This window comes from Hemicordylus capensis, chromosome 1 (assembly GCF_027244095.1).
Source record: "Hemicordylus capensis ecotype Gifberg chromosome 1, rHemCap1.1.pri, whole genome shotgun sequence".
NCBI classification, from domain to species: Eukaryota; Metazoa; Chordata; class Lepidosauria; order Squamata; family Cordylidae; genus Hemicordylus; species Hemicordylus capensis.
In genome coordinates this window covers 362508673-362535119 of record NC_069657.1, presented here as the reverse complement: position 1 = coordinate 362535119, position 26447 = coordinate 362508673, and the positions used below count along the sequence as shown (strand labels likewise).

Sequence of the window (26447 nt, the reverse complement as noted above, 5' to 3'; positions counted from 1 at the left end):
CTGGGACAATATCTATAATAATAACAGCCATAATATTGATAATAAAATTCAGCCATCCCAGGTCCTTGGGAAGGACTCAATGTCTGGATAAAACAAACCAGTCAATAACACCTGTCTGACTGTGTAAACAAGAAATAATAATAATATGTGTTAGCTGCCCCATAACATTGTTCTCTGGGCAGCTTATAACACAACATTAAAACATGAGATAAACATACACATTAAATAATAACAAACCAAAAGTGGGGAGCATACAAAATACAATAAAAAACAATTCAAAAAAAATAATCAGTTACAATCTGATCAAAAAAATTTAAAAATTTTTAAAAGGCCTGAATGAACAAAAATATCTTTACCTAGCATCAAAAAACAACAACAAAGTGATGAAGCTAGATGAACCTCACTGGAGGCTATTCCATAAACAATAAATATTTATATACCACTTTTCAAATATAGTTTCCAAAGCGGTTTACATAGAGGAATAATAAATAAATAAAGATGGATAAATGGGGTGCAACCATCATAAAGGCCACCCATCTCATCTCATTCGGCCTCACTCAGAGGAGGACCTCCAAAGCTCTTAAAGACCGGGTTGGGACATATGGGGTAAAGCACTTTCTCAGGCAACACAGTCCCAAGCCATTTAGGACTTTAACGGTTAACACACACACTTTGAATTGGGCCTAGAAAACGGACTGGGAGCCAGTGCAGCTGATGAAGCACTAGTGTAATATGCTCAGAATATCCAGTCCTAATAAATAATCTTGCAGCCATATTTTGTACCAGCTGCAGTTTCTGGTCCATTTTCAAAGGCAGCCCCACGTACAACACATTAGAGTAATCTAAGCGAGAGGTTACCAGAGCATGAGTAACTATGGCCAAACTATCTCTGTCCAGGACGCAGTTGGCATATCAGCCTAAGCTGAAAAAAAGGCACTCCGAACCAGCCACAGAGGCCACATGAGCCTCTAGTGACAGTGCAGGATCGATGAGTACCCCCAAGCTGTGAACCTGGTCCTTCAGAGAGAGTGCAACCCCATCTAGAACAGGCTGAACATCGTTCACCCAGGCAGAGGAACCACCGACCAGCAGTACTTCTGTCTTGTCTGGATCAAGTCTCAGCTTATTCAGCTTCAGCCAGTCCATTACTGCATCCAAGCACCAATTCAGGACAGTCACCACCTCACCTGCGTCGGATGAAAGAGAGAGATACAGCTGAGTGTCATCTACATATTGATGACTCCTCAGGCCAAATCTCTGGATGACTTCTCCCAGCGGTTTCATGTAGATGTTAAACAGCATAGGGGAAAGAATGGAACCCCACCGCATAAATGCCAAGGGTGAGTAGTAATTCCCTAGCACCACCCTTTGGGAATGGGCCTTGAAGTAGGAGTGGAACCACCTCCAAATAGTGCCTCCCACAACCAACTTGGCCAGCCTATCCAAAAGGATACTATGGTCAACAGTATCAAAAGCTGCTGAGAGATCAAGAAAATTAACAAGGTTGCACTCCCCATCTCTCTGCATAGGTCATCCCACAGGGTGACCAACGCTGCACAGGCTCTGCTTTGTGGGAGAGGGTACTTGGGGGCAATCATGTCAACAGCCTGAGTCATGTGTCCGTTCCAGAGAGCAACTTCGACAGGAGCACCTGCCATCCCCGAGAGCCCTCAGGAATCCGTCAATCAGTCTCCAGGGGCAGACTATTTTATAAGTCCCACATCCTTGCAAAGAGGTGTAGCAGCTAAGACTCTAAACCTCAGAAGGAAGTGATCTGACCATGACAAGGGCACAGATGACATATTCCACACTTTCAAATCACCAACCTCCTGTCCAGGTGAAAAAAACAGATCCAATGTGTGCCCCAATTCATGTGTTGGGCCAACAACATGTTGGGACAGCCCCATGGTTGTCATGGCAGCCATGAAATCCTGAGCTGCCCCAGGCAAGGTAGCCTCAGCATGGATGTTGACGTGACCCATAACAATCATTCTGGGAGTCCTCAACACCAAATCCAAGACCATCCCCGTGAGCTCAGGAAGAGAGACAGCCGGGCAGAGGGGTGGGCGGTACACCAACAGAATGCCCACTCTGTCCCGAGAGCTGAACACCAGGTACAAACACTCTGAACCAGCACTCACTTGGACAGGGGGCTAGAGGGGAAGATAGAGCTTTTATAAATTACAAGTATTTTTCAACCCGTTAATTTAACGGGTGCTAGTCTGCGCCCTCCACCGCCGCCTCCTCCCACCCGGGCCCACCGCCTCCTTCGGCCGGGGCCAGCGCCATCCGGGGCCACTGCCGGACTCCCCGGCCGGCCCAGGCCCCCTGCCACCTCAGGCCTCCCACCTCAGGCCCCCCGCCACCTCAGGGCTCCCTTACCCTTCTCATGGCTGGTCCGGTTCCGCGGCCGCCGCCTCCGGGCTTCACGCAGTGGCTGCCACCGCCAACGGGCCCAGTCCTCCCGCCGCGGCCAACGTCGCCAGCGGGCCCAGTCTCCCGCCATGGCGGCTGCCGCCAGCGGGCCCAGTCTCCTTGTGGCCACTGCCGCCACCATCGGGGCCAGTCGCCCCGCTGTGGCGGCTGCTGCCAGCGGGGCCCGCCAGCCCGCTGCAGCCACCACCGCCTCGTTCTCACTCCCGCCGTGGCGGAGCCAGATCCGCTGCCGCCGTTGCTCCTCTCCTGGCGGTCGGGCATGTCGACATTGCCTCCCTCCGGCCGAGCCTTCAGTTAACACTCCCGGCTTTTCTTTTCTTTTTTCTTTTTGCCTCTGCTGCTCTTCCGGTTCCTCCGCTGCCGCCTCAGCCCTCCCAGTTGCCCCGCTGCTGCTTCTGCTTTTCCCGGTCCCCCTGCCGCTGAACAACATGGCCGCCCGTGTCTGGACGGCCGTATCTTTCACGGTCGTTCTGAACATGCACTCCGCGCATGCTCAGAACGGCCGAGAAAGACATAGGCCGAAGACAGGCATGGGATCACGCTCTACCATATTATTATAGAGGATAGCACACACCCCGGCCCTCCAGCCTATGCTGATGCTGCACTAAATACTCTGGTGGACACAGTTGCGAAAGAATAAGCTCTCCCACCTCCCCCAGCCAGGTCTCCATAGTACAAACCACCTCAGCCCCTTCCTCCACAATTAAATAATGGATAATTTTAATTCAGCCAGTCCATTACTGCATCCAAGCACTCCACAATTAAATAATGGGTAATGTTCTGGACTGACCTGGCATTAAACAGCAGCACCAGCAGGCCAAAGGACAGGCTAGTAAAGTAGTGAGGAACCCTCCCATTATGGGAACATCCAGAAGAAGGGATAGGAATGAGACATTTGTTGTTGTTGTTGTATCCCATGCCATACCTTCCTCTACCTGTAATCACTCCAATTGAAGCACCCCCAGCTCTCCCGCGGTTCACATCCTCACTCAGGCACATAATTAAAATAACTAAAAATTACTTCCAGCCAACAGAGTAGAGCCCTTGCGGTTGCCAAAGGGACAACCCCCTTTGGTGTTGACCCTGGTGGCAGTGAGCTTGCCACCCAGGGCAATGTGCTCTGTTATACTGCCAGCCCGGGAAATAATGCAAGGCCCAGCAGAAACTGCTGAGTCAGCACTCTGGGGCCTCCTGAAAGCTGCAGCTCTGCTACCAACAGAGGGTTGCACCAAGGTTGCTCCCAAAGAGAGGCAGAGCTTACCAACTCACCACCTTCCAGGGCAAGATGACACAGGGCAGATGGAACACCTCTCTCTTCTTCCCACCTCCGCTGAAAGTGTGTTCAGTTAGGAGGGATGAGAAGCCAAGAGAGAAGCCCCAAGCAATAGGCCAAAGGCACATGATGCAGCAGCTTTGCTGAAGCTTAATGTCTGAATCCTCAGCTGTTAAAGCTGTAATGGCCATGGCCCCTCTCCAACAACAGAGAGACCCAGCATAAAAAGTTATTGCAAATCAGCCAAGAGAGAAGTCAGGTCACAGATCAAGATCCAAGTAGAAATTTAAGACAAGTAGTTGGAGTGGGAATGAATAATGGAGAAAAGGTCTGGGATAAAGAGAAAAATGTGGGTGTTGTCAGCATATATGGTGCTGAGAGCATAATTTAACCACCTACATATGGAAAAGTATGTAGGCAGTTAAATTATATACATGTCTTATCAGAAATAAGCCCCACTGAGTTCAGTGCAACTCTCAGGTAAGCATATTTAGGACTGCAGTCTGATGAACATACCAGGGGACCCCAGCAGAGAAGGGGGAAATAGAGAAGCTTGCCCCCACATCACAGAGGTCAAGGAGGAAAGGGTCAGAGTCGAGACCTTTGCAATTGTCCATGTGGAAATTCTAACTAGTCATCTTCGTAAGGAGAGAAGCCAGATTGTAGCTGGTCAAAAGAGGAGTTGAATGAAAGGAAAAGAGACAAGACTAAACATCACCTTGTAAGAATCTGAAGACAAGAAGGAAACTGGGCTGTAGTTGAAGAAGCAGGATGAGTCATGGAAGACACAGGGAGCCAGTCTGCACATTCTTCCATTGCTAACACAGCATCCAGAGTGACACCTTCCCCACTGCAGTGTTATACACCTCCATATGGAGAGCAGGATCATTATGTAAAATATGTTTTAAAAATATATTGTGAAGGATACAAAGGGACTGAGAGAGGCAGCTAACATAACATGAAAAACCATATTTATCCAATGAATTCATGATTCTATGAATGAGGGGGGAAGAAGGAACATAGATGGTGAAGCCACAGCAGAATTCTGAAGGAATATGCTGGATTTCCTCTTGTATGTGAAGACCTCCCTTCACACCCTCCCCTGTTCCTGCTTCCTGTTTCTTATGGGTTTACTTCCTGTCTTATCTGTGTTCTTTGGTGGCTGAATAGTTTCACAGGAAGCCTAGGCAATCTAATTTCCATCATTCATTCACACCTTAGTTTATCATGTTAATCCTGGAGCTCAGAAACCCAGTAAAGCGAGAACAGGAGCTGGAAGGTGCACAGGAAAAACTGGGAAAGAGAAAGGAAAGACTGAAACCGGGAGAAGAAGTTTGAAGAAGTACTTCTCTGCTTGAGGTACATTTTTCTTTTCACTAAGCAAATATTGTTATTCAGAGTGTAGAGTTATTTTATTGGGAAACAGGAGGAAAAGGTGCTTAAAATTATCAAGTATGGATTTAGAAAGGTGGATGATAGATTTAAGAATGATATTAAAGAATTAAGCATGAGAATGGTTAGGGTATTACCATGTGACCTTAAAAAGTTGAAATTTGGTACTGATGTTGCTCAGACATCCCTAGAGTAATTTTACAAAGGGCACTTTTGCATAACTATCTCTGAAAATTAAGGACTTGCTGTTACCTCCCCCCCCAATATGCTCCTCACAATGCAGAAAGCTGAAATATGCAATTTTATGCATATACTAGTATTTTGAAGCCCGTTATAATAACGGGCGCTAGCCTTTTCCTCTCCCCTTTACTGTTTTTTTTTTTAATGCTGCCGCCGCCGCCGAAGTCCCACCCTCCCTCCCTCCCAACTTCCGAAACCACCTTACCCCGGCCCATGACAGTTGAGCAAAGGATGACCTAATTTGAAGAGGGAGAGAGGAGCTCGCAAGCAGTGCTCCTCCCTCTGCAAAGCCTCTTTCCAAACTGGTGCTTGGGGCGGAAAGGACGCCTCTTGCCGGTGGTCTCTCCTCTCGCCGGGTGCCGGTCCTCTCGCTGGGTGCCGGTGGTCGTGTCTCCCTTGCTCTGTTCTGGGCATGCGCTCCGCGCATGCCCAGAACAGGCTAGGGAGGCACGGACACACGCTTGGTGTCCGTCCACGGATGGACACCAAGGGTTTTATTATAGAGGATGATCCAAGCTATCTTGAGCTTAAAAAAAAAAAAGCATCAGAATATGGGATATATCTGTACCTTCCCCCTCAAAAAGTATCCATGAACTATACTTCCCAGCGACTGAGCTATGACGTCACAGCAAGCTAATATGTATATGCATTGTCCCAAACCCCCAGGTTACTAGAAGTTCCAGAAGGGAGACATTCTAAATGCAGTTGTCCTCTAATATATGACACAATTCAAGCAAAACCATAAAAGGGTTGAGGTAGCTCAACTGCCCCTTAACAGAATCTAGGGAAGAGGAGGAATTTCCAGTCTTGGCCTGAAATGTGTGTCTCTGTAGAATGCAAGCTGAATTTAAAATGCACCTGAGAATATGGGGCAAGTAATAGTTGACTCTAGACAGTTAAATGGAGGGCAAATGCACCTCTTTGCCACTGTTTCCTGCTTGGAATTTGTGGGGAAAGGCTGGGAAACCATAGTGGAGTATTAAGCATTCGTCTCCTCCACAGCAGTGTTCTGAGCAGGGTTGGAAAGGGACGCAGTGTGTCTGCGTGAGGAAGGCACTACTCCCTCGTGTGATATTTGTAAGGCTGATGAACATAAACTGAATTGTGATGGGTTTTGCAAAAGTAAAGGTAAAGTATGCTGTCGAGTCGATGTCAACTCCTGGTGACCAAAGAGCCATGTGGTTTTCTTTGGTAGAATACAGGAGGGGTTTACCATTGCCACCTCCTCCCATGCAGTATGAGATGATGCCTCTCAGCACCTTCCTATATCGCTGCTGCCCAGTATAGGTGTTTCCCAGTGGGGATTCAAACCAGCTACCTCTGGCTTGCTAGTCAAGACATTTCCCCACTGCGCCATTAGGTGGCAGTTTCTGCAAAAGTACAAGCATTGAAACAGAAAATGGTGATTCATCCCAGCTTTGCAACTGTATTATGTAAAAGTCACAGATGGAAAATTGGTTGCAAATGTTTAAATAATATTTGGATTATCTTGTGAGTGCCCTTTGCTTAATTTCACATTTTCAGGGTAGTTGTTGTTTTTAATTTGTACTGAGGTTTATGAGAGTTCCATCCCAAACATCAGCATTTTGGTTATCTTTAATGCTATACTGAATCATGTAGTACTTTTTCTGTATTGATTTTAATGAAGGAGAAGGGCCATAGCGCAATAGGACATGCTTAGTATGTAGAAGGCCATAAATTTAATCTCTTGCATGTCCAGTTCAAAGAGGTTTCAGGTAACAGAAACACAAAAGATCTTGGAGTTTTGCTGCTCGTTAGCACAGACAGCTCTAAGCAAAATAGACCATTTCCTGGTTCAGAATAAAACATTTAATATGCTCAGTAATATAGATGAGTAATCTGTCCTAAATAAGGCTGTAATCCTTTTTACTAGGTGTAAACCTTGCTGAACTCAAGGAGACTGACTTCCAGATAAATGCCTTTGGACTCAGGCAGCATGTCAGTGACCAATCTCACCTCCACAAAAGAATAGAGCACTACAAAAATAGTTAATACATTTTTAATAGCTCAAATCAAACCAATCTTTATTACGGTCACAGACTGGCATAAAGCATAAGAGGTTATTACATATTAAGAGTAAAAGTAGATATTAAAAGCCTAGGATGAGTAACACAATGCAAGCATTTTTATAAAAATCAGAAAATAGAAGTAAAATTTAAAATAAAACTATGGCTGTCTAAGACATAAAATATCATGGCCAGAGCTTAAGGAAATGCATAACGAGCCAGCGTGGTATAGTGGTTAGAGTGCTGGACTAGGACCAGGGAGACCTGAGTTCAAATCCCCATTCAGCCATGAGACTTGCTGGGTGACTCTGGGCCAGTCACTTCTCTCTCAGCCCAACCTACTTCACAGGGTTGTTGTGAGGAGAAACCTTAGTATGTAGTACACCACTCTGGGCTCCTGGGAGGAAGAGCGGGATATAAAAATGTAAATTAAATAAATAAATAAACAACTAGTTCTGCACATCCAAGGGGTTTTGGGATTTGCTTTGTTAAACAGTGCTCCCATTCCACATGCCAAGTGCTTTAATGAGGGAACTTTGGAAAGTAATTTTTGATATGGTCTTGGGATTTGCTCTTCAAATTGAAAAGTCCAAAATACCATGGGTGTTCTTATGTCCTTTGGTGTACCAAAAATAGTTATTTGGATCCCAGGTCACATATTACAACAAATTAAGGGTGGTTTGAGCCATAAATTGGCTGTATGAAGGTAAACAACTTGTTGTCAATCCATAACAAGATAAATACACACAGAGGTTTTTCTTTATTGATTATCACAATAAAATAATGATTTTCATTCTTAAGGATTTTTCACAACATTCAAGCTCATCTACAATTACTTCTAATAGGAAGAAAATGCTATAGAATAGGAAATATCTAGTGGGGAATGTACACTTAAGAAAAGCAAATGCAGTCAAATGCAGACCTGGAATAATTTGAAAGAAGGGAACATAGAGAAATCCAAAAACTGACTCAGAATTCAACATGGGTTTACACCAAGAGCAAATAATTTCATTGTTGACCAATGTGACATTGATTGTTTTATCAGACAAATGATTTCATTGATTAAAGAAAGAGCAATAGATTTAATGTACTTGGATGCAGGTAAGCTATTGATTCTGTGTCTTGTAAAAACCTATTTACTGAGCTAATAAAACAGAGTGAGAATATATAATGGCTAGTGAATGTCATTTTTCAGACTTACTGTAGCTCAGTCTCAGATTGCTGAATGCCACGTCTATCTGAGAGGTTGCGTGTCAGCTGCTATGGGTTCACATAACTAGACAGCATGCCATCTTGTCTGCTATCAGAATTAACCACTCTACCAAATGCTAAGGTAGAGAATTAACCACTCTACGAGATAATTAACCATGCTATCAGAATTAACCACTCTACCAAATGCTAAGGGATGCACAACTCAAATGTCCCAGTGGGTCAGAACAAATCATGACTTGGTGTGTGGGCATTTTCAGTGCATTAGTTGTTACATTAAAATAAATTAACAATAGTAATTCATGAAAGCAATTATTAGCTACTTGTGGATGTTTCCCACAAAAAAGAATAAACTTAAAACAAAGAATATTTATATACTGCTTTTCAACATAAGTTCCCAAAGCGGTTTACATAGATATGAATGAATGAATGAATGAATAAAATGGCTCCTTGTCCCCAAAGGGCTCACAATCTGAAAAATAAACATGACACCAGCAAAAGCCACTGGAGAGATGATGTGCTGGGGAAGGACAGGGCCTATTGTTTTCCCCCTGCTAAATAAGGAGAATCGCCACTTTTAAAAGTTGCCTCTTTGCTCGGTTAGCAGGGGTTCCAAAGATCCACAATTTTAACCAAGGATACTGGCCAGAAAATAGGTCTTGTCCCTGCTACATCAATGGGGCACCTGGAGTGGATGCCAGTCCCGAACAAAAGTCAAGTCCTCTCCTCTCCCTAAATTTCTGTTTCTTTGCCTAAGCATGCTTAAGCCTCTTGACACTTGGTCTGCAACGAATGATACCAACTTGGAAAACACATTTAAAAAGTGAAACTAAAAAACAAAGTAAAGAAATGTAATATTGAAGACTGGGTGGGGTGAGGGGGCTAGTTGAGAGGCTGGGGCCTCTTTTTTACATCTACATTTCCCTGGCCTGAGCTGGGAGATTTGCTGAGCCAGCCCTGCCTTCATCTTTGATGAACAGAAAACCTCTGCTGCCAGAATTCCTTCGGCCGGCTTGAGCTTGAACCACAGTCCTGATTGCCTTGATGAGCTGCAGCTGTGTGGGGGCCAGTTCCCAGTGGCGCATTTAGGCACAGGGTGGGGGTCCGTGGCCTCCTGGGGGCCCCCAAATACTCTGGGGGACCTCTCCAGAGCCCTGCTGCTCCCTGCCCCGTGCACCACCGCTGTTTCCTCCTCTTCACTGCCGGGGAGGAGCCGAGCAGGCCACTCCCCACACACACACTGGTGGCAGTGAGCTCAGATGGGCCTCCTCGGCCTGCACACGGGCACAGTAGGAGTATGGAGTGTCATGACCCGTGATGTCACAGGATGCAACACTCTGTACTCCAACTGTGTAGGCACGTAGGCCGAGGAAGCTCACGTCCGCCCGCCACTGGGGGGATGGCCTGCTCTGCTCCACTCACCCCTCCAGCCGTGAAGAGGGGGGAATAGCGGCAGCAAGGGGGAAATAGCAGCGGAGGGCATGGTGGGGGCCGGGCATGGGCGGCAGATCAGCTGTGGGGCCAGCCGGCCGCCCAAGAGGTATTTAGAAAAATTTAAGGGAGAGCCTTGCAGTTGGAGGGGCCTCCGAAGTCCTTCAGCCTCAGGTCTGGGTGCCAAAAATACTTAGGTGCACCCCTGCAAGTTCCATCAGCCAGGCTCCAGAATCCACATGAGAAGTGGAGTCTGGGGTGTTTAAAAGAAGGAGAGCTGGTCTTGTGGTAGCAAGCATGACTTGTCCCCTTAGCTAAGCAGGATCCACCCTGGTTGCATATGAATGGGAAACTAGAAGTGTGAGCACTGTAAGATATTCCCCTTAGGGGATAGAGCTGCTCTGGGAAGGTTCCAAGTTCCCTACCTGGCAGCATCTCCGAGATAAGGGCTGAGAGAGATTCCTGCCTGCAACCTTGGAGAAGCTGCTGCCAGTCTGTGAAAATAATACTGAGCTAGATAGACCAATGGTCTGACTCAGTATATGGCAGCTTTCTATGTTCCTATATTCCTATGACTAGGGTAAGCCAAACGTGCAGCTATTGGCATGGGTGCCAAAGCCGGCCTCCAAAGGGGGCTGGCCTTTGGTGCTGGACTGAAGTCTGAGGGGAAGTTATGTTTAAGGTCCTCCAGTCTTAGTTATAGGGTTGTTGGTTTTTTTGCTTTTGTTTTAGTGTTTTGTGCCAGGCTGTTGTTAACAGGGATGTGTCTGGACTCTCTTGTTAAGGATGGAGCAGGGGCACATTCAAAGAGAATGGGGCAGCTATTTCAATAGTGGTGGGGAATAGAGGACCTTGCATTGATAGGCCAGCATGCTGTTACAGGGGAGGGGAGTCCATTACTTTAATTACTGTTTTCCCTTCCCTGTCAGCTCTCAGGCCTCAGGAAGTAGTTCCAACTCCCCACTGAACCTAACCATGCTCCTTTGTAATGCCAGGTCAGTTCAAAATTAGATCAAAATCATCCATGGTTTGATTGTGGATGAAGGAGCCGACCTGGTTTGCATCACTGAGTCCTGGTTGGGAGAGGCTAGTGGTCTTGTGTGTGCCCAACATCTTCCCCCAGGGTATTTTGTTTTTGAGCAGGTATGGAGAAGTGAGCGGAGGTGGGTGGAGTGTCTGTGATCCATAAGAATAACCTCTCACTTACCAGGATCCTTGTGAGAGAATTGACTTATTTTGAGTGTGTGTACCTTAGGCTAGGGACTCAGAATAGACTGGGGATTCTGTTGGTGTACTGCCCACTCCACTGCCTAACAAACTCCCTAACTGAGTTGATGGAGCTGGGCACTGAGTTGGTCTTGGAGTCGCCCAGGCTTTTGATGCTCAATGATTTCAACATCCGTTCTGGGACTGGTTTGTCTGGTGCTGCTCAGGAGTTCATAGCAGCCATGACAACTTTGGGTCTGTCCCAGATAGTCCTTTGACCAATGCAAGTTACTAGTCACATGCTGGATTTCATTTTTTGCTTGGATCAGGGGGGTGTTCCATGGGTGGGGTCTACTGTAGTCTCCCCATTGTCATGGCCGGACTACTTCCTGTTTGTCGTGGGAGGACCCCATTGTCATGGACTCCCCATTGTCGTGGGTGGACCACAGTCACGTCTGGCCCACCCAAGAAGGCTGTTGGATCTGGTAGGATTCCAAAGGGCCTTGGATGGTTTTGGAATTGGTTCTGCTGGTGATTCTGTTAATGCCCTGGTGGACACCTGGAACAGAGAACCTACTAAAGCAGTAGACTAAGCATCCCCTCTGACATGCTTCAAAATTAGCTCTATGGTATACAGAAGCTAAGGGAGCTGAAGCAGCAAGGTAGATGACTGGAGTTCAAATGGAGGAGGAGCTCATCTTGAATTCGATAAGACACAGCATAGAGCCCATCTGAAGGTATATGCTTTGGCAATACATATTGTGCCTGCAAGTTGTCATCCAGCAGAGCTGTTCTGGATTGTTAGAGGTTTACCTCAAACACCTTCTGTTTCAAATCTTTCTGGGAAAATGTCTCACTGTGATGCATTCAATGAGAGTTCTTTGCAGATTACATTTCTTGCATTCAGGCTGATCTGGACTCCATTATTTCCGTGGGGTCAGTTAGGGGGTGTCCAGCAATCCCTCCTGCGAGATTAGATTGGATCAATTTCCGTTTGTGACTCCTGAGGATGTGGACAAGCTGCCTGGAGCAGTATGGCCTACTACCTGTTCTTTGGATCAAGTCTCTGGGGTATCCTGGAGAGACCACATTATGCCTGTTCTTCAGCAGTTGCACTGGCTGCTGATATGTTTCCGGGTAAAATACAAAGTGCTAGTTATTATCTTTAAAGCCCTGAATGGCTTCGGTCTGGGTTACCTGAGAGAGCACCTTTTTCTACACGATTCCCACCGCTCATTGAGATGATCAAGAGAGGCACATCTTTGGGTGCCACCGGTTCATCTGTTGGCGACCTAGGATAGGACCTTCTCTGTTCTCACCCATAGGCTGTGGAACACACTCCCTGTGGATATAAGAGGATTATCTTCCTTGGAGGCCTTTAAGAGAGCCTTAAAGACCCATCTTTTTAGCCTGGCTTTTAATTACATCTAGTTTTAATTGTAATTTTAATCCTCTTTTAATTGGTTTTTGATTTTAATTATTATGTATTTTTTATTTGAGTGTAAACCACCCTGAGCTACTTTAGGAAGGGCTCAATTAAATCAAATAGATAAATAAATATGACAGGGTTTTTGTTTGTTTTAGTAAAGGCAGACATTTGGGCTGGCTACCTGCTTTTTCAAATAGCACTGTAGTTGTCTGAGTAAAAGTGAGCAGGAATATTTTTGCATAGTTTGCAAGTGGCAACATTCCCACCCTTCAGTTTAAATGCAGGTGAGAAACTTTAAACGATGGCTTTTTCATGCCTGGGGTTTCCTGATTCTAATGTTCTTTCTAATTTTGGAGCCAGCCCTGTCTGTCTTTCAATGTTGTCTGGCCCTTTCTAGTGCAGGCAATAAAATGTCTAGCTCTGATTAGGATCTAATTTTGTAAATGGGAGTTGAAAATATAAGTCATGAACTGATTGAGCTATGCTTGTGGCCTTCAGGCACCAGTAAGGCACTTTTTCCATGTCTCCTGTTTCTACACTGGGACGTAGTGATCTAGAAGGGTTGCATTTATGCTTCAGATTCCCTGCCATGGATTAGGCTAGTCGTTTATCTCTGATAACCTCAGGTCAATGTACCTGGGCTTTAACATTGAGCACTACCTGCTACTAGTGTCAATATGTGCTGTACGTGATGTAGGGTATATGGCTTTTCCTGGAGTCTGCAGCCTGAATCTCCTGCCTGTGTCATCTGAAAATATCTGCCCTGCCTGCACTTAATTAGTTCTGCTTTTGGCTTGTGGTAAATTATAGCCTGGATTGTGTTGAGTTGATATGCAGGGAGCTGATATAATCTGTGAATTAGTATTGCTGCTTGGTGGCAGGGAGTTCATAAAAGTATGCAACAGCAGTGTATCTTAGGGGATACACTAACAGAAAAACCTTTGTTACTAGCTCTGCTGTTTGGCCCTCTACAGACCAGAATTTCTCAAATGGATAGTTGGCAACATTATTTCCGAAAAGCCTTCTGTTGGAAATTATGGACTCCTTTTAAGTGCTAAGCAGTTTGCCCTGTCCTCTAGTCAGATATTTTCCACATTTTTCTGTGCATAAAAAGCAGCCTTCAGCAGAGTGACCCTATTCAGATGAAATGCTAAATCAAAGTTTAGCATTATGAGCACAAGCCTTGAGCCTTTGACCAATGCCCCTTTCCTCCCCTTGCTCATAGCTATGGAAGATTTCCGATACTGGCTTGTGCATTCCCATCTCCAGATAGGGCTGAGAGAGACTCCTGCCTCTAATCTTGGAAATGCTGCTGCCAGTCTGTGTAGACAGTACTGAGCTAGATGGACCAATGGTCTGACTGAGTAGAAGGCAGCTTCCTATGTTCCACTGCCCACACTGCTCCATCTATGTAACCGCCATCAGTGGTTTTACACAGCAGGGAAATTCCACCCTGGAAATAATGGGCGTCATGTTGCACTGCAATTGCATTTGCACAACTTTTCAACTGAGTAGAACTGCCCTGTTGTGCAACCCCATCAACAATGGTCAGACAGACAACAGCATGGGTGGTGGTCCAAACACTCATGTCACCTCGCGCAATATGGGAGCCACTGATTTTGCAGTAAGCCATAGTTTGCTTCTTCTTCTGAAACTGGCAAGCCTTTGTTTGTGCAAACCATAACTTGCCCACAAACCAGGATTGCAAACTATGGACAATCTGACACTATTGTGTTCTGGCCAACTCTTGGGAATTTTTTTGGTGACGCACACTCAAATGTCAGTCTAGACTGAATGATCAGCATTTGTATGTTTGATGATGATTTCCTCTATGTTCTCTCTAGCACTGGATTCACCCCCAATCCCCCCATCTTTTTTGTTTGGCAGCTTTTTGAGAGGGAGAGGGTGACAGGGAGACAATTATGTAGAAGAGGGAAGTTCCAGAGGTGCTGCTTTTCTCAACCCCACATGATTTAGCTGCTGCTACCAATATTAAATTTTCTGTGTAACTGGTAAATAATCCTCATCTTCTTTTTTAACCTGTTGTGCTAGAGACAAAGACAGGAATATACATGATCAAACAATTAAAAATATGTTCTATGTTACAGAATGTACACTGTAGGTAAAGGTGGGCTCTGGGTCTGAAAAGATTGAAAACTATTTCTCTACAGTATTAATATTTTACTGGGGAAAGTAAATGGTCTTAATCATGTTTGAGGTATTCGAATATGATCACGAAGAATCAGATGAAGGTGACCCAATGAATACAATGTGCTTGGATTGCCAAAAAACCTTCTAGATAAAGTTACTTCAAAGAGATAAAAGAAATAAATAGCTGCATGGTTAGAGCGAAAGTCTCATCATGAATTAAAAACAGCTGATAAAAATCTGAATTGTACAAAATGGCTCTTCTTCAGAGTAGAAAGCAATATCTAAATGGAAGAATCTGAGTACTTTGTTTTTTTAATGTTTTGTTTTGTTTGAAGAGAGACGTTTTAACGCCACTATATTTTCTTTGTTATTAACAACAGTGAAGAACGTGATAAAGACCAGATGTGTTAAAACCCAGCCCACAACTGGGTTTAGAAGTTAGAGAAGTTTAGCACAGTGACTGATGGAATTGAATTAGGTAGAAAACTGCATTAACAAAAGTATGTCCATTTGTCCTTTAACACATCTAAATGGTGCACGTTTGAGGAATCAGATGCATTTATGGTGCCTATCCAGTGCTGCAGTTTGCGCGCAGTACAGGCTTCAGCCTGTATTGGCCGCCTTGCCCATGGAGGCAACAGAGAGAGAACAACTGTGGGATCAGCAGTTTGAGATCTCACTTGACAGAAATGTACAAGCCTTTTCCAATGGTCACTTGACACCCATCTGGCAGAATGCTACAGAGCCAAATGTGGAGAGTTTGTAGTTGCCAGGTGGTTGTGCCCTCATCATTGGCAGCATCGGACCTCTCTGTGGTAAGCAGCTTGCGAGGCATAAAATGCACATTCTAGTAGAAGTCACAGCAGCATTTAATAGATTTAACCAGCATTAGTCCAGAAACCAAATATATTCCCTAATCATTATTTGTTTTGTTTTGCTTGTTTTAAAGAATGCTGCATATAGTGTGAGCCACAAAGGTGCATCTTAAAGGCTAGAGAGATTTCTGGGCAGCTGAGATGCCTAGAAGAAAGATGAAGTACATGTATTTCTGTTTAGTTTGGTTAGTCAATCCAAATGACAGGAAAGAAGAATGAGTAATATAAAGTACTAAAATATGTCTCTGTCTGTAACACAATATTTTGACTCCTAACCACATAATTGGATGTGGAAGAATATGATGCCCAGTGCTTTGGGCTCTACATGTATACAAAGCAAATGCTATCTTCACTGTCCATCCAATACTCTAGATGTTTTGGTGGAACTCAGGGAAGAAATTGCAAGAAATCCCAAGTAGGGATGTTCACGAAGCATTTTGGTGCCTCTAATTCGAGGCACCAAAACACTTTGAGCTGCCCCAGCCAAATCATTTTGGTGGGGGGCGAGTGGGCACTTTAAAAGGAGGAAGGCGGGTCTTACCTGCCCCCCTGCCACCCCACTGCAGCACTGTCCGTATTAAACAGCTACGCTGTCTGTTCTGAAAAGTCACGTCGTGGCTGCTTCCTGCTTGGAAACAGGGAACCTCTGTGTTCCCAGCAGCCCGCAGGTGGCGTCGGCATGGAAGTTCCCTCTTCCCAAGCTGGAAGTAGCCGCAGCATGGCTTTTCAGAACAGACAGTGCAGCAGTTTAATACGGACAGTGCCACGGTGGGGCAGCAGAGGGGCAGGTAAGACCCGCCTTCCTCCTTTTAAAGTGCCAGCTCTTCACTCCCTGATGCACAAAATGCTTTGTGCACATCCCTAATCCCAAGCCTCTGGATTGACTTTGTTTGCAAAGCCCCTACTAGCCCTGTGCAAACAAGGCCAACACTGCACTCTGGCCCACCTCTCTGTTTTGCTTTGTGGCTTTTCAATCTTTTTAGTAGGGTTTTTGTTTTGTTTTTTAAAAAAACAACCTACAAAATGTAAAGTTTGAGTTCGAAGTGTAAGTAGTTGATAAACAAGAGCTATTGTTCTGGAAAAATCATTAATTGCACACATTCTTTCTTGAACACAGGCAAACATTCCAACTGTCAAAAAGCTCCCTCAACTCTTCCGACTTTGAAGGCAGTTAACAGATTGCTATGAACCCATTTTCTCTAAACAACCTTGCTTTTTCATTGACCAAAGTATTTTATATGATTCAGAAGAAGAGTAAATGGGTCATAATGGATTTTATATTCTCTCAATGAGTATTTAAAACAAAAAGATCTCAGTACTTCTTAATAGCATTATAATTCTACTACATATGAAATATATAACTTCCCAGAAATAATAATGCCTTGTCTTATACACTTAGTCATCTTTTATGGAATAGGATGCCATCAGAAAAAATAAAGTGATTTATAATAACCAAGCTTTCTGCAGGTTTTTTAAAAATTTTATTTGATGCACTTATATTCCACCTCAACTTGCATCTCTGGTGGTTTACATACTAAAGTAAAGTGTGCCATCAAGTCGATTGACTCCTGTCACCCACAGAGCCTTGTGGTTTTCTTTTGGTAGAATACAGGAGGGGTTTACCATTGCCTCCTCTTGCGCAGTATGAGATTATGCCTTTCAGCATCTTCCTATATCACTGCTGCCCGATATAGTATCATCAGGGATTCGAACTGGCAACCTTCTGCTTGTTAGGCAAGCATTTCCCCGCTGCGCCATTAGGTGGCTCACTTACATACTAAAACAATGTACAATTTTAAAACAATAAAAAATTTTAAAGAAATTTTAAAACAATTTGAAACAACTTAAAAACAATGTATGGATTTACAATCTAGTTAAAAGCTTGATTGAACAGGTGAGTTTTTAATTTCTTTTAAAGAGCTGTCAGAGTTGGCAGAGTTATGTCAGTAGGGGTGCCCATTCCGAAGCCTTGGGGCAGCCAGAGAGAAGGCCTATCCCTGAGTGGACACCAGATCAGCCAGTGGCAGCTGTAGACAGACCTCTCCAGATTATCTTATTTTATTGGTGTGTTTTTTTAATTTACAGTTAATCATGAACAAGGTAAATAATGCTTAATTCAAGAATTGAATTTACAGAACTCTTGCTTAATTAAGAATTTAATCTACAGAACTTCTGTTTCAAACTGTCCCTTCTGCCTTTTTAGATGGAAGATTGAGGCAAAATCCTAAAGAATTGCTATTTTGTCTTTGTGGCAGTTATTAAGTTGAGGACATAGAGCATTATGTATTGTATTGCTCTCTTTATCAGGACCCTAGAGAGAGATTCTTATGACCAAACTTATATTCAATTTGTGATAAAAATGCAAAGGATAAAATTTGTTGGTTGTTGACTGATGATGATCCATATATTACATATCAAATGGCTTTATTTGCAAAAACAGCTAAGTCTATTCGAATCACATTTCTGGAAAATACTGCTGGGAATTAATATAAGAACAGCCCTACTGGATCATGCCCAAGGCCCATCTAGTCCAACATCCTGTTTCGCATAGTGGCCCACCAGATGCTTCTGGGAAGCCCACAGACAAGAGCTGAGGGCATACCCTTTCTCCTGCCGTCACCCCCCTGCAACTAGTATTTAGAGGCATCCTACCTCAGAGGCTGGAGGTGCCCTATAGCCCTCAGACTAGTAGCCATTGATAGACCTCTCTTCCATGAATTTATTTAAACCCCTCTTAAAGCCATCCAGGCTGTTGGCTGTCACCACATCTTGTGACAGAGAATTTCATAGGTAAATTATGCATTCAAAGGCAACACAGAGCACATTACAGTAGTCTAGGCTACAGTAGTCTAGGTCTCCCCTAACTTCACCTCCCAAACAGCTGATGAGTGGGATTCCAGTGTTCTGAGAAAACCAAGCTCTGAGCACACAGCTCAGCAGCTGGATCAGGCTGAGGGTCATATGAAATGCTACCATACATGCATAAGAACTTGTGGACCTTGGCCATTTCCCCTTTGCATGTGATCCTCTGGCTTGCCGGCACTCTCCCTCTGAGTTGTGCAAAGTCTGCTGTGCCGCTCAGCAACAGGAAGAAGACACATCTCCTTCCTTCCTCACACTCTCTCTAAGCAGCGTGGCAGGGAGGATTGGGTGAGTGATGCTTGCAGGGAGCAGCAGCTGCTGCTTCCAATTACTCTCCTGCTCCTCTCAAAGACATGAGGAAGCTGTTCCTGCTCTTCTCTCTCTCCCTCTCCCTCTCCCTCCTTCCAGGCAGCAAGGAAGGGAGGGTTCACTGGCCCAATCCTCATCACTGTGTGAGGAGAAGAGAAACATGAGCCAAGACAACCAGTTATGCACTCATCTAAGAGCCCACAAGTTTCCCCACAACTCACATAATTTTCAGTTTTTGAAGGTTTGCAGATTACATGCAGGCAGCCCATTTCTGTATATCTGCCTTAGTTATATTCTCATGGCTGAACTGCTGCAGCTAAATTATCATCTTACGCCTGGCAAACATAGCATCAAGTACTTTCCTCTCAACCTCAAATATCTTTAATTCTTACTTTTCTTAAACTGGGGCCCACAGTTTCACTGACCTCCATAAGTCCCATGGAGCTCAAAGACTCTCAGGCTGCAGTACCATTGAGCCATTATGGTGACTCACCTCCTGCATCCCCAAAATTTCCAAGAACCTCTTTTAAGGCACACTATCTCATGGCAGAGGGCAAATATTGCAGCTGGTTTAATAGCTGTAGTTGTGCTAGCACTCACACTGGATATAACTCCTGGCAGCACTTATGTCCTTACACTGGAGTCGAGGCTGATAGCTGAGCTCTCTTGTTTTGTGTTCCAGATGTGGAGCATCAGGTTGATTGGGCTGTAAACTCCAAACTTTTTCATACCTCAAGTTGAGGTTGTTGCTATATCAACATGAATGTATGTGAGAATGGAAATCCATTCGTAGGATAATACTTTTTTTCACATGCCATGCTCAGGGGATTGCACTTTGGATATGCTCAGGAGCAGCACCACAACGTGAGCTCTCAGTTTATAGTACACATGGGAAACAGATCATTTAGCTGGCAATGGGCTAGTCGCCCCTAGTTTTGGCTGCAAACAGAGCAAATTGGAATGGGGATAAAGATGCATTCTCCCTCCCTCTGTGGGGATCCCAGCTAAGTAGACTCGAAAGTTAACTATAGTGAGTTAACTGGCATCCAAGCACACTCAAAACTTAGAGTGAACCACCTCATTCCCCTCCTTCCTTTCACAAGAGATAACAACACGCTAAGGAGCCGATTATGCCAAACAGGAAGAAGAGTAGATAAATTAGTGGTCTCCCCATCAAAAAGAAGATGAGTCAGTGACGTAGACTTGGAGTACCCATTGAAATTATTGATAGGATTAATATCAATTATCCTGGCATGGATATTCTTTTGCGCACCTGATTTTCATCACAAACAGCATTACTTGCAAAAGGCAATCCCCCCATTGTCTCATGCAGGAAGAACGATCAGACACAATGCAGTGCATGCAGGTCCACCCTGGCACTTCTAATCAGCAAAGGTATGTTTTGGGATATACAGGTGAAACTTGGAAAATTAGAATATCGTGCAAAAGTCCATTAATTTCAGTAATGCAAATTAAAAGGTGAAACTGATATATGAGACAGACGCATTACATGCAAAGCGAGATAAGTCAAGCCTTAATTTGTTATAATTGTGATGATCATGGCGTACAGCTCATGAAAACCCCAAATCCACAATCTCAGAAAATTAGAATATTACATGGAACCAAGAAGACAAGGATTGAAGAATAGAACAATATCGGACCTCTGAAAAGTATACAGTGTACTGTGCTTGATTGGCCAGCAAACTCGCCTGACCTGACCCCATAGAGAATCTATGGGGCATTGCCAAGAGAAGGATGAGAGACATGAGACCAAACAATGCAGAATTGCTGAAGGCCGCTAATGAAGCATCCTGGTCTTCCATAATACCTCAGCAGTGCCACAGGCTGATAGCATCCATGCCACGCCGCATTGAGGCAGTAATTGCTGCAAAAGGGGCCCAAACCAAGTACTGAATACATATGCATGCTTATACTTTTCAGAGGTCCAATATTGTTCTATTCTTCAATCCTTGTCTTCTTGGTTCCATGTAATATTCTAATTTTCTGGGGTTGTGGATTTGGGGTTTTCATGAGCTGTACGCCATGATCATCACAATTCTAACAAATTAAGGCTTGACTTATCTCGCTTTGCATGTAATGCGTCTGTCTCATATATCAGCTTCACCTTTTAATTTGCATTACTGAAATTAATGGACTTTTGCACGATATTCTAATTTTCCGAGTTTCACCTGTAGGTATCCCCAGTTGCATGACTCAGTATGCTCCCTTGTGCCTCTCACTTGGGACTCCATTGGGCACTAATTGCAACCTCCGTCCTCTCCCATGCCTGTCGCTGGAGACTCCAACAAGGACCCCAGCAAGCAATCTTTGTGCTCGTTTGGTCTTGCCGCCTTACAAGCGATCTCCGTGCCACCTTCTATGCTATATTTGAGACTCCATTGAGTACTCCTTTTGCTTTCCTGCAACCTACAAAGAGCTTGAAATCACTAATCTGCTGTCCACTCGTCATTGCTACTGGGGATGTTCAGTTCGTCATGCCACTTTCCAGATCAGTGCTTCTACTGATCCATCCAGCTTGCCCAGCCACCATAGGAAGCTGGTCTCATGGAGGGTCCCTTCTCGTGGACACCTAATCTCCCTCTACTGATCTCTGCAACCTTTCCACTCCTCATCACGCTGAGGAGCAAGACTCTGTAGTCCCAGGATCCCTGCAGTCTCGTCATCCAGATCAGGTGAATATGAGCCTTTGCCCCTCCTCGGGCCCCAAAACTTTCTCTTCTCCCCTTTCTTAAATCTAAGCTACTCCCATCGCTATCTCAAACCTCTTTCTCTTGCCTGCCTGAGAATTTACACAATTAGACTTTACGCTTAAATGCCTCGTTGCAGTTGGTTTACTTAGACATGTATTTTTATTGAAGCTAAAATGCCTCATAGCAGTAATTTATCTAGAAATGTATTTTTATTTGCTTTAATCACACAATTCTCTCCCCCTCCCTCAAATACATTTATTTTTATTTTTGAAACTATAACCTTGTCTCAATCCAGTCCTTTCTTGAGTCCAAATGTTTGCCCAAATTAAAACTGGTGGAGCTGGCCCCCTTTAAGAGCTAATTCCCCCACAAAGCCCAAACCTTGGGGTGCTGACCAAACACCCCTGGGCCAGTTCCATTAACAATGGTATCTTGTAGATGGTTACAAGAAGAGGCCTGTAGAGCCATGTCTGAAGCAGTTAGATGACATGACTCCAGCAAGCCCCTTGGTTGTGAAAGAATGGGAACTTGCTGCCACTCAGAGTCGGATGCCATGTTTCTGGGGTCCCAGCCAATAACCATAAATTGTGATTATTAGCTTCAACAGCCAAGAGCTCCAACCTGTCTGTCCTGATGGGGTAAGTTGGATATGTTGGTATACTGATCGGATGGTACCAGAAGCATTTGATTTAAAAGAAAAGGTCTCTCAAAATTCTTCTGCTGCTGCATTTTGATCAACCAGTGTCTCTGCAAACACACAAAATAGATCTGCCTCTCTGCCCTCAAAGTCATGCATTTCTCTTCTGTAGTGCTGAAGTACATGCCTCCTGTCTTCTTTTCTAAACGCTTTAATTGTGATTTCTGGACCTTGGTAAAGCTGTCCACCCTACCAGCTACAAGGCTGGTCTCTCCTATTTCCATACTGGTGGGGTGGGGTGGAGTGGATGGTGAGATAATTCAGAAAATGGCTAGCAGTATTTCCAAAGGCAATATTTACAGTGGCGGACATACCGTGCAATGAATTGAGCAACCAAGAGGGATGCAGATGTGCTCACGGGCAGAGCCGCCATTGTGTCAGGTTTTTCCCCAAAAAGCCCTCAGGCCACAGTGTTCAAGAGCTGTGCCTGGTGCCCCAGCCACACCCCCTCCGTCTGATGTCAGATGCAGGGTGTGTGGCCACATTAGCAAAAGGGGCCATGCCCCCCCCCCGTTTGCAAGTAAGCTTCACCTGGTGCTGCTGGGTGTGGGTTCCATTGTTAATGGAACTGGCCACGCCCCCCCCCATTTGCAAGTAAGCTTCAGCTGGTGCTGCTGGGTGTGGGTTCCATTGTTAATGGAACTGGCCACGCCCCCTGTTTGCAAGTAAGCTTTGGCTGGTGCTGCTTGGTGTGCTGCTTCCCTGTCAGCCAGGTGGGGGGCTGCTCCATGCATACTAGGCTCTGTGTCAGAGCAGCTGTGACAGACTCCCCTTGGAGTTGGCGCTTGGCTGATGCAGAAACAGTGAACCCACATCCCTCTTGGATGTCCTTTTAGTTGGTTATGGCTGTGTTTGTTTATTCTCTAAGTGTTTTTAAATTGAAAACTTTTAATTAGTTTGTTTTTAATTTGTTGTTCACCACCCTATGGTCACAGGATGAAGGGCAATATACAGTAACTGCAAATAATAAACTGAATGGAGAAAATGTAGACAATCCCTCCTGGGAGAATGAGAACAGACCCTTTGAAATAAGATCAAGAAGGATTCTTTTGTTGCCTGGTTGGAAGAGAAGCTTATCTTGAGCAATGGGGGTAAGATGAGAGCTGGTTGCTAATTTTTCAAGCACTATGTGCTTGAAAGGGTCATCTGTCTCATTTGTCGACATGTCAGCAGGACACAGCAGGTGACTAAGGTCTAAAAATCCATAGAAAAACTACCTTGAGTGGGCAGCAGTCAGCAAATAATGTTGTGCTTAGAGCAAGCTGTCTCCACACTTCCAGACGGGCTAAAACCTTTTGATTTTTGTAGTCCCTGGGTTTAATTTTGAAAGTGGTGAATTTGCAATTGAGTGGAAAGGAATTATGTGTTTCAGTCAACCAAAGAGTGCCAAAGTCAGCAGCATTCAAAGGATGATGTGATGATGCTAACATGTATAAGGAAATTTGTGCGTTTTTTAAAAAGAAAGAAATATTCAGGCAGCCTCAATATATTTTGGAATAGTTGTCACAGAAACCTCCTTGATGAAATTATACATCACGTTTGAACAACAAGCAAAGTTCTCCAAGTTGTTTTACATAGTAAAAGGAGTAAGAAAATTATCTCTTTCCCTTTCAACCCTTTCAAAAGAGTTTACATTCTAAACAGAAACACAAAGGAGACTCCAGGAACAGCCCCTGGATGGATGCTATGCTGGATTGTTATCAGCTTCTGCTAAATATGAGAGACACCACTTAAAAAGGTGCCTCTTTGCTTAGTTAGCAGGATTCTTTTCCCTCCTCCTGTTTTCTTTCCTCCTATGTGTGTTCTTCTTAAATTCATGTGAAGATGTGAGTTCTTTCCCCCGCCGCCTTCTTTCCGTGCATAGGAGATAAGTCGCTGAAGGGGAGATGGTGGGGAATGTCAATGATTTGTCTTCCAGTATTTATCCCTATGACCATCAGAAAACTTGATTGTTGATCCTTGTATGTGTGCCTTGTCTGAAGTTACTTTTATGCATTGCTCAGGAAAAGCTATATGAACCCCAGTTGTCAAACTCCTTACTACGGAAGAAATAGCCAACTAATGGCCTGAGAGTCTGATGAAGCAATTGTGCTTGATTCCAAGCCCAGCATCATCACACTGCACCTTCAAGCCCCAGCATTGCAGCAGCAGGGTTGATTTTTAAATAAATAAAATTGATTTTTAGATTAAAATTGGTTTTTTAAAATTAAAATCGGGTTTTAATTTTTTAAAATAAACAATTCATTAAAAAAGAACCTAGGTCAAAGATATTATCATGAATATTAATCATAACTGGACGATTAATAGCAAGATGACTGGATGAGAGATAATACATTGAAATTGAATCCAGGCAAGACGGAGGTACTCATGGTCAGGGGTCGTACTCCACAGGACGTGATAGATCCTCCTCTTCTGGATGGGGTTGCACTCCCCCAGAAGGATCAGGTGCACAGCTTGGGAGTGTTTCCGGACCCAGGCCTGCCTCTGGTTTCTCAGGCTGAGGCTATGGCCAGGAGCAACTTCTATCAATTTGGGTTGATACGACAGCTGCTTCCATTCATTGAAGATAATTATCTCGGAACTGTGGTACACTCTCTGGTAACCTCTAGGCTTGACTACTGCAATGCACTTCTACGTGGCGCTGCTTTTGTATGTAATTCAGAAATACTTATACAATGTGTGTACAGTGTACATAGGTATAGTCATTCATATGTTATGTTGAACGCAGGTACAGAAGTACACTTCCTATCTATACCATGCCTTGAAGGGCCTGTATCCAGGTTCACTTTTAAAAATGAACACAGGTCCAGTCTGTACTGATATGCTTGTCTGCTTAAAACCTATATAAACTGGTCAACTGTGCAACTTCAGTGCACAGTACCAGCCAGATTCTCTCTGACTGTACTCGTGCCTTTCTTGATCAAGAAATAAAAAGCTTATTTTGAGCACGCATCCTTGCTGCATTTGACTTCATTCAGTCAGGAAACAAGTATAATTGTGGGAACTCTGTCTAATCCTCTTTGGTTCTCGCAAGATGCTCCATACTCTATCCATGTGATAGGAGGATGAACACAAGTGGCTGAATCAAGCAGGAGGGCATGGTTCCAGAGGACTTTTTCCTGCTACATGTGCACCTATTTTGGTGTGCATAGGAACATAGGAAGCTGCCATATACTGAGGCGGGTCTCACGATCACAAAGATCCGCCTCCATAGGGTTTGCGGGGAGAGTGGGCTAAGCACGCTCTCCCCACAGACGAGCAGGGCGGTAGCCCTGGGCGGCCGGATTGGCCACCCACACGATCTGCTGGGAGGATTGGGGGCCGCGCAGCCCCCAGAAGCTCCAGTATGCCCTGCACAAGCACACAGGACTTACTGGAGAGACCCCCTGAGCTGGGAGGCTGCTTTTAAGCCTCCCAGCTGGGGGTCTGCTCGTGAGTAGTCACGGCATGGAGGTGCGCCCCGGCTACTCGCAATTTTAAAAAATGGGTTTGCGGAGCGCTTGCTTCGCAACCCCAGTTTAAGGGGAAAGGGGGTTAACCACCTGGAATCCACCAGGCTTGCCTGCGAGCCTGGTGGCTCACACAGTCAGGTGAAATCGGGCTAGGCTCTCCTAGCTCGATTTCGCCTGATCGGCAGAATAGCCTCACTGAGTCAGACCATTGGTCTATCTAGCTCAGTATTGTTTTCACAAACTGGCAGCAGCTTCTCCAAAGTTGTAGGCAGGAATCTCTCTCAGCCCTATCTTGGAGATGCCAGGGAGAGAACTTGAAACCTTCTGCTCTTCCCAGAGTGGCTCCATCCCCTGAGGGGAATTATCTTACAGTGCTCACACTTCTAGTGTCCCTTTCATATGCACCCAGGGCAGACCCTGCTTAGCTAAGGGGACAAGTCATTCTTGCTACCATAAGACCAGCTCTCCTCTCCTCATCTAACTTCTAAAAATGAAACCAAAATCTGTGCCTGAAAATGTATTAAGGTTATATTCGACAACAAGAATGTACTTTTATTAGCAAATGATTATTAAATATAATCTTCCTGACTAGATTTAAATTGTGATTTAAATATGAATACTGAGTCCTTCTGAGAAGCAATTTAAATCATGATTGAAATTGATTTGATTCCAGTCAAATCAATGCTGTGCAGCAGGGCCATTGCTGGAGACTGCCTGACCCCTTTTTTATTTTCTTGTTATATGCCC

The 26447-nt window shown here is 44.6% G+C and overlaps 1 protein-coding gene across 4 annotated transcripts in view; it reads left to right on the top strand.

The window, feature by feature from the left end:
* Positions 1–4875: 4875 nt before the first annotated feature.
* LOC128343527 (uncharacterized) overlaps positions 4876–26447 on the top strand; it is an 81978-nt gene continuing 60406 nt past the window's right edge. For 2 of the 4 annotated variants that reach the window (XM_053292738.1, XM_053292783.1), the window contains exon 1: positions 4876–5068. The gene's annotated coding sequence lies outside the window, so the exon portion shown is untranslated. Of the gene's footprint in view, positions 5069–16386; positions 16458–26447 lie in introns of those variants that run through there. The other 2 variants (XM_053292774.1, XM_053292755.1) reach the window with 2 other exon arrangements.